Source organism: Lygodium microphyllum, chromosome 26 (genome assembly GCF_053477565.2).
Source record: "Lygodium microphyllum isolate KBCC chromosome 26, Lygodium_microphyllum_v1.1.10, whole genome shotgun sequence".
Classification (NCBI taxonomy): Eukaryota; Viridiplantae; Streptophyta; class Polypodiopsida; order Schizaeales; family Lygodiaceae; genus Lygodium; species Lygodium microphyllum.
The window spans coordinates 102,173,639-102,189,575 of NC_141160.1; the positions used below are offsets into that span (position 1 = coordinate 102,173,639).

Sequence of the window (15,937 nt, forward strand, 5' to 3'; positions counted from 1 at the left end):
GTCCAAAGAGGTGAAAGGTGATTGATTTGAAGTGGGTCTTCAAGACCAAGTATCTTGCAAATGGGACCTTGGATAAGCATAAGGCATAGCTCATTGCCAAGGGATTTTCTCATAGGGTAGTTTTGGATTATTTTGAAACTTTCACACCAACAGCTCGGATATCCACTATTTGAGTTATCTTGGCTTTGGCCACCCATCACGATTTTTGGCCCGTTTATCAAATGGATGTGAAGTCGGCCTTTCCGAATGTCGTCTTGGAGGAGGAGATTTATGTCTCATAGCCTCCTACTTTTCTTGTGTAGGGGAAGAGGGACCATATTTACACATTGCGGAAGGCTCTTTATGGCCTAAGGCAAGCTCTAGGGCTTGGTATCAATGGATTGGAAAATTATTCTTAGACAGTGGCTTCTATCGATCAAATCATGACCCCAACCTTTTATTACAAGGTTGTGGAGAATAGGTGAGAATGGTATCAGCCATCGAGGTCAATCAAAGGCAAGCCATGTGATTTAACTTAGGTCTCCTCCAATTTTTCCTCCCAAGAAAGTGGACAAGACACCACTAGAACTTCCATCTACAATGAATCGCCTGCTTATCTATCCTTTGTCAAATGTCATTGGGCCTTGGAAAGCACCGGTTTCCATGAGTACAGCAAATGACTAAGAAAACCCAAGGCAGATGTAAAAAACTAAACCTCGGCATTAAGCTCATGCCACCACAAATACTCAATCTTCATATTACCATGCCAAAGGCCCCCATCCTCAAGAAAAGCACGGGTAATAAGAGTCCAAGGTTGTCGGCCAATACATAATGCCTGAAATAGGGACCAACGAAGGGCTATCATATGGGTCTCCACATCCAAAATAGCCCCATCTCCCATGGATCTCAGCATGCAAACATAACTCCAAGATATTCAAGATATACCTACCCGCACACAATTTTTCTTCCATAGCATAAGCAAAAGTGACAACATTGGTCCAAGGCAGCAATGGCAAGAAGCAGGTGGACATGGGGAGCATAATAATTTGCGCCACTTTAAGCCGCAGATGGAATGGACAAGCTTGAGATTTCCAATAAACAAACTTAGCTTCCAATTTCTATGACAACCATTTCACCAAAAGTCTCACTTGCACATCAACACCCAAGGAATGACCAAGATGCCTTGCAATGTCTCCCTGCCAAACAAGCACACCTTGCTACCCTAAATTTGGCAGAATTCGAACCTATGCAAGCAATAAGGGAAATTTCGGTAGCATTGGTTTGGAGCCCCAATGCATGCCCAAATAATTCCCAAACATCTAAGGTTTTTTGAAGATTAGAAGCATCTACTTTCAAAACCATAAAAGTATCATCAACCAATGTGCCTAACCAACAAAATGTTGTTGGAAAGGTAGAGATAGACCAACTAGATGTCCTTTGTGAATAAGGTGCAATACCATAGAAAGAATGGGGTGAGTAGCAACTGCAAAAAAAGAGTGGACTTGGAGAGCAGGCCTATCGAACCAAGCGCGGAAGGGAAAAGAGCTCACTAACTACACCACTTAGCATAACACAAGAAGTGGCACCCGTGCTGATGGTGTAGATCAATCTGCACATGCAAAGCCCAAAACCCATGAGCTGCATGAGGATCTACAAGAAAAGACCATTCCAAGAAGTCAAAAGGCCTTTTCCATATCAAACTACACAAGAACAACTTCCTATGGCATGTGTCATGCATAGTCTATGGCCATCTGTGGATTGAAGATATTATAAAGAAAGTATCTCCCCTCAACAAACCCATATTAGGGCATGCACCAATCATTTCTTTTAAGCTCCATAGTGGTCTTTGCTGACTGGATTCTTGAAGCCTTCGTAATCAATTTAACAGCCATTATAGTTTTCCGGAAACCATATCTCATTCATAGCAAGTACTCATCAATGCTGGTCTCCATCTTGACTGCAAATTACTGCCATGGAGAGTAACCCTAGAGATTGTGTGCCATTCACCCACAGTTTTGTCCTTTACTTATGCCCCTTTGAGTGTGAACATACATTATGTGTGCAATTTTCCATGGGTGTGAACACCCTTACAGCTCTCTGCATTAAAGGTGAGAGCATTATAAAGAAGGGCCTAGATTGTACTTGTATAATCTATATCTATCATTTAGGTATGGTTCAGAGAGAGAGAGGGCACACAACAGGGATAGCTTGAGATGGACTTGCATGCAGACCGCCGACTGCACTGTTTTCACAGGCCCGTGTAACTGCTGTCCTGCCCCAGCTGCATGCAGGGGCAAGGCTGCACACACACACACGCACACACACACACACACACACACACACACACACACACAAAAGAAAGAAATATATATTAACGTCTACATAAGGCCAATGTGGCTTATGAGAAAAAATCCAGAGTACATCCATGTCTGATGTCATCTCATTAGTAAGGTAAAGATAACATGACAAGTAAGTGGGTGGCCTATGAAACAATACTGAAAATAACTATACGATGGGGCTATAATAGTGTTGAACCATGTGTAGTGTTGTTCCATCGATAGAAAAGAAAAGGAAAGGAGAACCAGATCTGATTTAGCCATGTACAAAAGTGTGGTGGAGACTATGGGCTGTAGCTGATCTAAAGATCTGCACATGATCTCAGCTATGATGCGGTCCCTAGCTGCTTCACTGATATGCGTGGTGGTTAGTCTGCGGTGTCTCGTGATAATGGCTCTAATCCGATTGTGGTGTGGTCTCCTCGGACGTGGTCTTGGTAGACGGGGTTGTCGTGCTCAACGAAGGGAAATGGCTCTATCCAATACGGACTCCACGGTGTGGCCTGTAAGGTGTCTAGCGGGGTGGCTCTGTCTCTGCTAGGCTGGTAGTGTCAGTACGGTCGGCTCTATAGAAGAAGTCTGTCACTGCTCTCTGTGTGTGTCCCTTTGGGTGAGCTAGTCTCCTGTTTCGCAGTAGTGCAGTTGGGCGCCTAGGCATCTCTGGTCCTCGTACTCCATGACACGACGAAGGGGTCCAAATCCATCCCGAAAGAGGTAGTGGTACCATCCTTGCATGTCATAGTATACTGTGCATCTGCATATGTAGTGCTCCTCCGTCTCAGGCTCTCGACCACAAAGCTGGCAAGTCCTATCCTCTGCTAGGGTATTTGTCCATCTGCCTGTCTTCATTTGGAGCCTATGTGAGGAGGTGCGAATCTGTCCAATAGCAACCCGTACGCTATGGGAGAGATGGGTGTCCAAATATGCTGGCCGAATAGTGAAACCATCATCAGAGAGGCACAAGAAATGACTCCTATAGAACTCCATCCTCGATCCTATAGGGAGTGGTGGATGGATCCATGTCCTTGCCATCTCAATCCTCAAGATATCAGCTCTGATCACTTGGTTCAACTCTAATCGGCTAAGAGAAAGTGTAGGGCAGTCAAGGCTATAATCCAAAGGTTGAAGATGGTCAATATCCAAACCATGTAGCTCATCCAAATAGCCATCAATGAAAACCAACAATTCTTCTCGCCTCTTGTTGCTAGCTGTCCAGATGAGGTTAGTGCCAATCTAGAGTATCTATGGCGTGGAAGTTCCCATAGTCTGTGCCAAAAGGTCACTACCCTGAAGAGTGCCTCCATGACTATGGGTGTTGCCCCTAGCTCTGCTCTAACAATGGGGTGTGGGGTGGAGGGCTTACTCCTAATCATGCATGCTATCATCATGATCAATGGCCTTTCCATGCTATCCCAGCCATCATAATAATCCTTCTCTACTCCAATCTAATCAGTGAGTGGGCTAAGGCACCTATGGTACAAGCTGCAACCCCATACCTCTGCTCCATATAGTAATGTAGATGTGACTAGGGTATCAAACAACCAAAGCTTGGTGTGGGGCTCTTGGAACTGAGCACATTGCCTCTCAAGTGCCCGTAGTGCTGCGTATCCACGTGCCAGATGTGCCTCTAATGCCCCTCTCAACAAAAAACGTGGGGTACCAGAGAAAGTGACTCCCAAATAGACATATTCCCTCACATGCTCCCGTATGTCTCCCCCAAATGTGAATCGGTACATAGATCTAGTCACCCATGCTGCTGAAGTATTGAAAACCATGGTTTTGGTCTTCCCAAGGTTCACTATGAGGTCTTTATCTCTACAAAAGATATGCAAAGCATCTAGATGGCACTGCAAACCCTCCAGTGAATCTGAAATGAGAACAATATCATCTGTATACAATAATATTGATATCAGCACCCCTGCCAGGTTGGCTCCAACTTCTCCTCCTCGGTCTATGTAATCAGACACTTCATCTATGTATAGACCAAACAATGTGGGTGAAAGTGGACATCCTTGTTTCACTCCTATAGTACTGTCAATCCTCTCTAATAGCCCCCCAAGTGCTCGTATATGACCTGTCACTGCCTCATATAATGCGTAGACACCCCATCATATACCCTCTAGTACTTCAATGTCCTGCAATCTCTGCATGATGCGTGTACGAGGCACTGTATCAAAAGCTTTGCGAAAGTCTACAAAGCAACAATAGATCCTCTTGTCTTGGGCTCTACCCTCCTCAATAATGACTCTATGTGTGAGAATATGGTCCAACGTGGTATATCCTCATCTGAAACCTACCTGTCCTTGTGCTCTCTTGCCTTGCATTTCAGCCCACTCACTGAGTTCATGCTCCAATATAGATCCATATATCTTGGCCAAAGAATGACCGATCATGATAGTCCTGTAGTTGCTAGGAATCAAGGGATCACCACTTTTAAATAGCGGAATTATAGTATTGTCTGACCAACTCATAGGGAAACCTTCACATGCTGCTCTATTGAGCATATGTACTAATATGGGTGCTAATATGTCACCAGCATGTGAGAAATGTTCTGCTACTAGTCCATCCTCATCCTGTGCCCTCCCATTTTGTAATCTATAGATTGCATCCCTAACCATTTTCCATGTGAAGAAAGACCACTGTGTTGGCCTACAAGCTTGTGGGGGCTACATAGGTGGCTGTCCTAGCAAGTCATACAACTGTCTCCCATAGTCAAGCCAAGCATCTGGTGATGTAATCTCTATAGGGGGCTGTCATTCATGAAACATCTTCCATGCGCTCTTCCTGTCCCGCCCCAAAAATAGCTGATATATCTCTACTTCTTCTTTGGTTAGGTACGCCTTTGCTCAGTGATGTGTTTGAGTGTCTAGCTCCACTTCTCTCTGTAAGCGAACTCAAGTGACTCTACACTCATCATCATACCAACTATTTTGGGGAGTAGTAGATCATGTGGGTCTACATCGGAGCAAGGTGTGTGGGAATGCATACATGACTGATTCATGTATGGCCTCTGCTAAATCCCTTGTACATTCTTCCAACGATCTACTCAAGTCCAATGTATGTAAACTGGTCTGCAAAGAACCACTGTAGATGTGTGAGGTGTCTTCTGTAAAGTAGTATTTGCGATGTTTACGGAGGCATGGTGTTTCATGTTTCGTATGTACACAAGAGAGCATGAGTGTTAGAATAGCATGATCTGTTGCTATACCAATTGGCCTCTTAGATATCTTGAAATTTTGGATGTCTGGTATCAATGCTGGTGAGCCCATCAGGTAGTCCACAGTACTTGCCTCTCCTTTGTGATTCCAACATGTCAAATTGTCAGATCTTGGCCATTGTGGCAGGCCATTAAAGATGACTAGTCTATGTGCGCTTCCCAAAGTCAATAGGTGTGTCCCATAGGTACTCGCTTCTTTATCCTGGGCTCTCCTGCGTAGGACTATTTCATCTATGTCGATCTCTTTGAACATGGCATTGTCATGCATATAAAAGCCACTCTGTCTATCTCCAGTGCGTGCATTGAAATCTCCTACTAATAATATGTCCCAAATGCTAGCATATCTCATGATATCCTCATAGAGTACATCAAAGGGAGATCCATCTCGTGTGGCATAGGTAGAATTTGCAAGAGGAAAGTAGCATATTGCAATGAATATATCCCATGGTCTTCCTGCATGTATCCTAATCCATAAATATCGTGTATCATCATCTCTTTTCATTTCTTGCACTATCCCTTTGAGGTCTTCCCAGTATAGTATGGCTAGACCTCTAGAACCCCTAGTGCTTCTTGGTTTTCTAGCTGCTGGACAAAATGCACTTTCCCACGTATATCCCCGCATGTCTGGTAGTCGGCTACCTTTACATTGGTGTGTTTTTGTGTACATTGCTATATCTATGTTTCGGAAGCTATCTTCAAAGTAACTAGCATCCAAGCGCAAGGCTCCATTACAATTCCATATTGTCATCCGAAGTATCTCATAGGCCTCGTACCGTCATGAAGTCCTTTTGTCAGTGATGATGACTCGTCCATCCCTATAAACAGCCCACTTTCCCTCTTTGCGAGCCTCCAATACCTTGGGCGTGTATTCTCTACGATGCGTTATCTGTGCTGGGGTAAGGTCCTCATGCAAATAAATCTTCTCACCCTTGAGGGCTCTCCTCTTGGAGAGGAATGCCTTTTTTTCTTAAATGTCTCCAAAGCGAAGAATTAGAACCTTAGACTTAGAGTCCTCTTTCCCCACTCTCCAAGCCCTAACGATAGGTACGTCTAAAGCCCCATTTTTGTCAACAAGTGTCTTAGCATCTTCCTTTGGGCTGATCTCCTCCCATCCTACTACCCGTACATATAAAACCCTAGTCTGTCTCCTAGCCTCTTCTTCCAAGGTAGCATTCATTTTTTCAGTCTTCTTCATTGATGTTCCCTAATTCTTTTTTATTGCCTCAATCCATGGGCTGGCTTCTTCTATCTGCTTCTGTGTTGTCTTTGCCACTTCTGCCCATGAGTGAACCTCCCTTTCAGATGCCCTCAAAGCCTCTTTCTCTTTTTGTAGTTCTTCTTGCGCGTTCATTTCTTTTTTCTTAAATGTATTCAATTTTTCCCCCAATCCTAAGATTTCAGTTTTGTAGGCATCTACAACTTTCAGCATTTCAGTTTTCAGCGTGTGCATTTCGGACAACATTTGTGCTTGTAGGTCATTCTTAATCTTTATTTGCATGTCTTGCATTTCTGCCCTCTGATTTACTATTAGTTCGGCTTTGACCTGCTCTCGTATTTCTTTCTCTAGTTCTTGTCTCATAATTCGTAGTTCAGAGCGAATCATGAGATGAATTTCTTTATATTTCTTTTCATTCATGGTGCGTGAAGTCTTTCCATGCCTGTCAAATGCTGGGGAGACGGTCCCATCACAAACCCTACGGCCATACGTCTTGTACCATGTGTTCTTAGAAGGGGTGTTGAACATTGCTTCCATGGACGGTTGTGTTAGTTCTTGATCAAATTCGTCTCCCAGATATTCATTTTCCACGGTTTGATGCTTGCATTTGTCTACATTATCCATCTCTCATACACTATGTGCAAAGCCACTCAACTTGTACTTTGTATTGTCAAATCAGAGCAATTTCTGTGATTTCCTACAAATTTCTGCAAATTTTCAAGGTTTCCCCAACCCCTCACTAAATTTTTTTTTGCAAGCCCAATAATCTTTTACGAGCCCAAATGTGTTTACACTGTTTTCAGTTACTGCTAACGACTACATTCTCTAGTCACGATTGCTCACGTCTACATTCCTTGCTCACAACTGCATTCATTCAAACCAGTGTGCGAGAGACTACTCACACGACTACATTCCTTGCTAACCAGCATGCGAGAGACCCTGCTCATGACTGCATTCATTCATTCAGGCCAGCATACGAGAGAACAACTACATTCTCTGATCACGACTGCTCATGATTGAGTGAGAGAGACTTGCTCACGATCGCATTCCATCATGCCAGGTACATCACCTTACGCTAGGTCCCTCACGCTACGACTGCTCATGCCAAGTCCCTTACGCCATGACTGCTCACCACGACTGAGCACGCCAAAGAGAGAGAGAGAGAGAGAGTCGTGACGCTAGCGTCCCGTCATAGAGAACCGTCATGGCAGCATCCGTCTGAAGCCGTTACGCCAACAACCGTCGGAGAGAGCCATCACGCCAGCAATCATCAGAGAACCGTCACACCAACATCCATCACGTCAGAGAGCCGTAATGCCAGCATCATAGTGACAGGAAACGGCCGGAACGACCCCCCAACACGTGGAATCGCTGTCCCCAGCACGTATCAGTCGTGGACTGCGTTTCCAATTGATGGAACGTTCCTTGTTTGACACGGGATAGGGAACGCCATGTGGCACAACTTATCTGCACCCGGCCGCCCAATTATCCCGCCTGGATGATTTGCAACCACATCCTACTCCTGCCTGCGCCTAGTTTGCCTGCGTCCTGCTCCCAACCGTCTTCCTTCTTTTTTTTTCTTCTCTTTCTTCTCTTCCTTCTCTTCTTTCTCTTCTTCATCCTCCCACCTCCAACCTCTTCCTTCTTTTCCTTCTTCTTCTTCCTGTTCTTTCTCTTCCTTCTCTTCTTCCTTTAACCTTCTCTTCTTCCTTTAACCTTCTCTTCTTCCTTCTACCTTCTCTTCACTTCTCCCTTCTCTTCTTTCTTCTTCCTTGAACCTTCTCCCTTCTCTTCCTTCTTCTCCTCTTCTCTTGAGTCTTCCTTCTATGTTCTTCTCCAAGTTCCAAGTTCTCCTCTTTTCTTCTTCTTCTCCCTTCTCTCTCGACTCTTGAGTGAGTCTTGACTCTTGAGCCTTCTCCTTTCTCTCGAGCCTTCAATTTTCAGCCTGAAATCATAAATGGCTTCATCTTCCTGCCCCGCTCGTCGGGTTGGTGGTCGAGGAAGAAGGTCTGATGATTGGTCATGGTGGAAAGAAGTAAATGTTGGCCACCCTTTGAGTGGTGGAGAATCTCAACCATGGACTTGCAAGCTTTGCCCATACAAGCGAACTAGTGGAGCAAACAAGGTAATCCATTGAGCCGAGCATTTGTATTTCAATTTTTTATTGATTTTAATTTTTCAAAGTTACTTAAATATTAGAATATGGAATACCAATTGCCACTTGTTCCATTTTAATATTTATGCATAATCACGTCCGAGCTCATCTCCTACATGAGCCAAATTCAGAGGCACAGTTTTGTCCGAATGTGACCTTGGAGAAGCAAAGGGAGCTTTGTGATCATGTAGCAGGTCAACAAGCTTATCTTGCATCTAGACCACGACGTGTTGCAGTTGACCCTACAACTTTTGTGACACCAGCCCCATCAGATGTATCTAGAGCAGGGTCAATATCAAGAAGTGCTACCTCCATACCTACTGCAGGCATTGCATCGGCCATGGCATCAACGACGCCACATGTTGCACGTAGACAAAGCACACTTGATGTTATTTGGGATCCCAAGAAGAAGGAAGAGGTGGATACATCAATGGCACGCTTTTTTTATGATGACCACATTCAATTTCGTGCAGCCAGGTCAGAGTATTTTAAATTGATATACAAGAAGATTGGTGAGTATGGCCCTTTGTATGTACCTCCATCATCAAAGACCTTACGCACCACTTTGCTCGACAAGGAAAAGCGCCTTGTTGAGCAAGCAGCAGTGACTAGAAAAAGCATGTGGGCTAAAAATGGAGTTTCCTTGATTGCTGATGATTGGAGTGATACACGCAAGCGATCCATTCATGGTATGTTTGCTTATTCTCGTGGGGAAATGTATTTCATATCTTCACATGATGCATCGAGGACAGGAAAGTCAGCAAATGTACTTGCAACAGAGTGGGTTACAGGTGTTGAGCTTATTGGCCCAAAGCATGTTGTGGGATTTGTTGTTGCAGATGGAGAGCCCGCAAATAGGGCAATAGGTGCTATTATTCAGGGATATTATCCGCATATCACAGTTTCATATTGTATGGCTCATTGCTTGAACAACCTACTAAAGGATATTGGTAACCTGCCATGGATTACACCTGTCATAGAGCAAGGAGCTCAAATAGTTAGCTTTGTTTTGAATCACCAGTTTCTTCGCCATCACTTCTCTTTGCGGTCGAAGAAGACACTTTTAAAATACTCTAATACCAACTTTGCCTTTAACTTCTTGATGCTAGGCAGGTTAAGAGAATGCAGTGGTGCCTTGAGGCAGTTATTTCTTAGTGATGAGTTTACCTCATCAACATTGGCAGATACTCCTACAGGTATCTTATGCTTGGAGAAAGCAAATAACTCCACTTTTTGGGATTATGTAAAGCGGATAGATGCTATGGTATCACCTATTGTACATTTATTGAGGGTTATGGATGCTATGCAACCTTGCATTGGCAAGGTATATGAGACTATGGATAGGCTAAATGAAAAGTTACAGGAGTTGACACCAAATGATGAGACGTATGAGGAGATACACCATTTAGTTGTGACGAAGTGAAACTCCTATAGCTCACCCATGCATGCAGCTGCATTTGTTGTGGATCCTGAGTTCCAGGGCAAGGGTCAAGAGAATGACACTGAGGTTGTGGATGCATGGAGACTTATATTGTCTCGTCTAGTGCTTGATCATGGCACTAGACGAAAGATCAGAGATCAGCTTTCATGTTATAGGACCTTTCGGGGTTCTTTTGGTTGTGGGGATGCATACGAGGATCGTTGTAAGATTGGAGCAGCTTTGTGGTGGAAGGACTATGGTTCGAATGGTCCTAAGTTGTAGCAACTAGCCATCCATATTTTAAGTCAGTCAATTAACTCCTCTTGTTTGGAGCGATTGTGGAGTACATACGCTCACATTGCTTCAAAGAAGAGGAATCGTCTTGGTGTGGAGAGGGCAAACGATCTAGTATCCGTTAGTGCTGATTTGAGGATGTTATGTAACAGTATGACAACAAAGCCCGATCCATTCACAGAGTGGGAGATGCAACAAGAAGAGGAGACACATGCTAATGTTGAGGGAGATGTAGCAATTCATGGTACACATGATGATGAGGCTGGCACTTCAGAAGTGGCTAGAGCAGCCTAAGATCATGATCATGATCTTTGATTTAGTTTACTTATCACGAGTCTCATGACACATTTACATTATATATGATATTATGATCACTAATGAGACAGTGTGACACTTGGGCTGTTGACAGTTGTGCCATGCCGATATTATATTTGTACTTGAGTCTTGCAGTCTTGCAGTTGCCCTTTGGGCTATTTTGGCATGCCGCGTAGTCTTTTTTGGGGCAATGAGCATATTCTTTCAAAGATTAGACTTCAATTTCATATTTGTAATCTTTTAAGTTTTTTGGCAATGGTACCATAGGTATGCTCTTTTAGCTTAGACTATAAAGTTTAGTTCATTGTTCATTGTTTTATCATTTTTTGGCATATGTATTATGGATTTTATTATTTATAATTGAATAGCTTACCTCTTGAGCCTTGTAAGTTGCAATTCAATTTCTAATGAGTAGTTTTAGAATAATGCATAATATCTTAAAGTTAAAACTTAAAATGATTTGTCCTTGTGGATTATATACCTTGGTTTTAAGTTTTAACACTCTTGAGTCCACATGGATTATGAGTGAAATATTAATTTTTTTTCATAAATTTTAACTTTTTAAATGCCGTTCCCATTCCCACGTCCCCATTCCCTACGTTTGGCATTCCCATCCCCGTACCCGTCCCTGTTCCCCGTTTCATGTTTCTATGGCCAGCATCCGTCATGCCAGCAAGCCGTCAGAGATTTGTCACGTCCACCATCCGTCAAAGAGAGAGAGAGAGATTAATGTCTACGTAAGGCCAATGTGGTCTATGAGACAAAATCCAGAGTACATCCATGTCTAATGTCATCTCATCAGTAAGGTAAAGATAACATTAAAAAAAAGTGGGTGGCCTTTGAAACCATGCTGAGAATAACTATACAATGGGACTATACTAGGGTTGAACCATGTGTAGTGTTGTCCCAATAGTAGAAAAGAAAAGAAAAGAAAAGGAGAACCAGATCTAATAGAACCATGTTCAAAAATGTGGTGGAGACTGTAGGCTGTAGCTGATCTCAAGATCTGCACATGATCTCAGCTATGATGCGGTCCCTAGCTGCTTCACTGATATGCCTGGTGGTGAGTCTCCGATGTCTCGTGATAATGGCTCTGATCTGACTGTGGTGCGGCCTCCTCAGGCGTGGTCCTAGGAGATGGGGGCATCATGCTGGACACAAAGAGAGAGAGAGAGAGAGAGAGAGAGAGAGAGAGAGAGAGAGAGAGAGATGGCCTGTGTGCCTGCGGGGTCTGTATCCCTGCACTCTGTGCAACTGCAGTAAGCCATCCCTGTGTGACCTGCGTAGCCCTGTTTTGTGTGCAGGAAGCTCTGCATGACCTGTACAGCTCTGCATCACGTGCACAGAGAGAGAGAGAGAGAGAGAGAGAGAGAGAGGCCTCTGTGTGCCATCTGCCTGCCCTTCTGCTTGCCAGCCACCTGCTTCTGCAGTGTGCAGGCCAGGTTGGCTGACAGCAACAGCACAAAGGGGGGACAAGCCTGTGTGCAACCTCTGTGCTGCAGTCCTGCCCTGTCTGCAGCCCCACGGTGACCTACAGCTCCTGCCTGCTGTCTGTTCCTGCAGCATGCAGGTTGGCCTGTCCAACAGAAAGAGACCAACACCTGCAACCTCATTGTTCATCACAGCTTAAGTTTGATCAGTCTTGTCTGCGGAGCACGTCTCCACTTCAGGAAGCCTGTTGAGTTCTGTGGTCCAGCAACCAACAGATCTGTCAGAAACTCTACAACAGGTATGCAGCCTTACAATGAATATTCAGTCCTTCAAACCCCCTGTGCAGTCAGGCAATTGTGCAGGTTTATTGTCCAGCAAGGGGTATATCTACACAGATGTTCACCTGATGAGAGAGAGAGAGACAGTGGCAGAGTTATTGAGCTGTGGGTAGTAATCCCAAAGATTGATCTTGAGCCCACCTTTTAGTCATCATGTCTCAGCTCAATATGGATTTCATAGATCAGGTGCTTGATGCTTTGGGGTCGGATTCAAAGGGCGAAGATGGGATGGTCCCATGTATTGAGGAGACATCTGAGGAAATGTCTCCATGCTCTGATGCACTGCCTGCAGTGACACACAGTTAACATGATGTGGATGATTTTATGGTGATTGTTGAGTGTCCTACCCCTTCAGAATCTCAGCTGTGTTTGTATGCGCAGCCTGCCAATCATTTTGATGATGCCCTAGAACTGGATTGGGAGCTGCTGTTAGAATTTGCTACCTCTTTATTGGGGGATCAACACAATCATAGCAATCTTCTGAATTGTGATGAACAAGGCATTGTGGATGTGCACGTTGACACACAAAAAGTGCTTTGATCTTTCCTTCCTTTTTATGAACCTGGGGGCATACTTTTTTTCCTGGGCAGGATCTTGGTGATACCTTGGATCCATGCGTGGTTTACTTCCTTTCTAAGGTGTGATTGTATTGAAGAGGCTTTTTTTGGCCCCAGGGGTTTCTATGAGGTCCTGCTTACATCATCATGAAGTGAGATGGTCTTTTGGGCAGATTGCCCCTCTTCTTTAATAGACAGTTGGTGCATGTGGTGCCATGGAGACCCATGGCTGATTTTCAATGTCCGCTTGAGCAGGCATGTCCAGTGTGGATTGAAGTAGAAAGTTGCCCCATAGTTTATCGGCCTTTGCTAAGGGATGCAATGGCAGCTATTGGTACTGTGTTGGTGCTCGCAGTGTGAGGGCAGGCAATAGGAATTGGCTGTGCATCTTGTAGGACACCTCAAGGAAAGGGCCCAATTGCTGCGCCTTAATTGCACTGGTATGCATCCACTATGGTTTAGGCTTAATTGGGGCACCTTTGCAGGTCATTGCTTCACTTGTGGAAAGCTTGGTTATTTCATAGCTGAGTACCCTGACAAAAAGAATGCTATTGTTATTCGTAATGTGGATATTGATATGATGGTTGATGCACTGCTTGCTGGGAAACGGCTTTGTAGAAGGATGTGGTTTTGAATAAGCAGTGTGTGCTTTCTTCAAATCCAAACGATTCCAGATGCGTTGACATTTGGCGTAGAAAGGGCAAGAAGGTTGGAATTCAGCAGATAATGGGTTCATCGTTAGGCACCTAGGATTCCTTTTGTGCATATGTATATAGAAAGGATAAATCTTTTGATGTGCCGCTTGCACCTAGCATGGACCATTCCAGTTCAAAGCAAGCTGCACAGCTGAGATCATAGGCTGAACGTTCTTGAGATCATCCCACGGATTTACCGGCATGCCTTGCTTTTGATTGTGAAGGCAAGATGATCACCTCATGGGATCATAAATATACTCATTTAGTCTCAACAAATGGAAGTAAACCTTCTCTATGAAATCTGCTCACATAGGGCAAAGTGCTTTTGCAATTTCACCATATTTTCTAGATGATAGAAATTTGGAGGCTTTGGAAGAGAAGAACGTGAGGGATGAGCAACCTTATCCATGATTTCTTTGATTTCACATATGCGGATTGCCACTTGGAATGTTCATGTGATTTGTTCCCGCAATAAACAACATGACATGGTTGTATTTTGCATGAGAACAATCGGCATGCTTTGTGTGCTGTTGAGCACAAAAGTCATAATGATATTGCAGCCTGGTCGTATTTTGGATTGTCATGGATTTCATCTTTTTTAAGCTGCATTCAAGGCTAAATACTATTGGGACATCCTCATGGTTATACACAAGAAATTCCAGCATGTGCTTATTAAGAATGATATTTATGGATGTTTCCTAGTGGTTGAAATTTGTTTTTGAAGGGCAGATTTTATGGTTGGTTGGCCTTTATGCGCCTGATGATTCATTGCATTGCCAAGCCTTGTGGAGTTGTCTTTGGGATTCTCCTACCCTAGAAAGACCATGTTCGCTTATGGGCAATTTTAACATGTATCTTGACCCATCCTAGTTTGCTTCAAAATACTCTCTAATGGATACATGGAAAAGCAGTGCTTGGCAAGCTTTTGCGATGGATGTTCTGAAACAAGATCTTTGGCCTTGGCTTTCTCCATCAGCTTTGGGGATAACCTTTCAGTCAACTCAATCTTTGGGCACGTGGTCTCGACTAGACCATATTTATGCCATGCATGAGGACTCTTTTTTACTAGAAATTTTGAAAATTTGGGTCTTGTAGCAATATGTCTTATGTGATCATTTCTCTTTGCAGCTTGACATGAGTAGGCAGCGGGTGGATGCTTTCGCTCTCTTGAGTAGGCTACCCTTGAGATTCATCTCTTCCTTTTCAAGTCATGTTGTTTTCAAGGGTTACATGATCCAACTGTTGTTAGAGATGTGACTTTCCACTAGAGAGTTTGGATTGTTTTTAAAGACTCCAATGTGTAGAAGGTGTCAAGACAACATGGAATTGATCATGCTTCACTTACTAGGCAGCATTCGCATGCTTTGGAAGACATGTTGGCCTTGTTCTGTCTATTGTTGCTTGATTTCGCATGATGCTTTTCTGGTCTCATTATCAACACGACTGGGTGAACTTATTTAAGGTTTTCAGCTGCGGTTTTACCAACAAGCTGATCGATGGTTTTTGAGACAATTCCTATTAGACTTAGAAATTCTTTCGAGCCTTGCATGCATCCATGGCGTAGGAGAATGTGGTGAGATTGCAAAATTAATACGGTCACATGGTTATGGATCCCCGGTCTTTTGTATGTATGTGTTGGGATGGCGTCACAAGGACGTGAAAATTTGATGCTTTGCTTATATTTCATTGACACTTGATTAAAGGATTAATCAAATGTGCAATTAAAAGATGCACATGTGTTGCACATGTGAGATGCAAGCTACTTTTTCATAGTTGAAGGCTAAAGGACCTTGTGAAAAAGATGGGTGTCAAAGGCAAAAGTTGTAACAAGTTACACTTGTTAGATTCTAGGTGAATTTTGGTGTCAATTTGCCCCTAGGACCATTAATTGGCCATTAAGTGTCTGTGGTGACACTAGGGACTAGGCATTAATTAATGGATTAATGCTTGTCCAAGGGTCAAATAATGCATGGGACCACTTTGG

At 43.7% G+C, this 15,937-nt stretch overlaps 1 protein-coding gene across 4 annotated transcripts in view; it reads right to left on the bottom strand.

Moving 5' to 3' along the window:
• The window catches only part of LOC148013610 (zinc transporter), a 178,896-nt gene that overhangs the window by 109,818 nt on the left and 53,141 nt on the right, over positions 1-15,937 (bottom strand). The window lies entirely within an intron of this gene.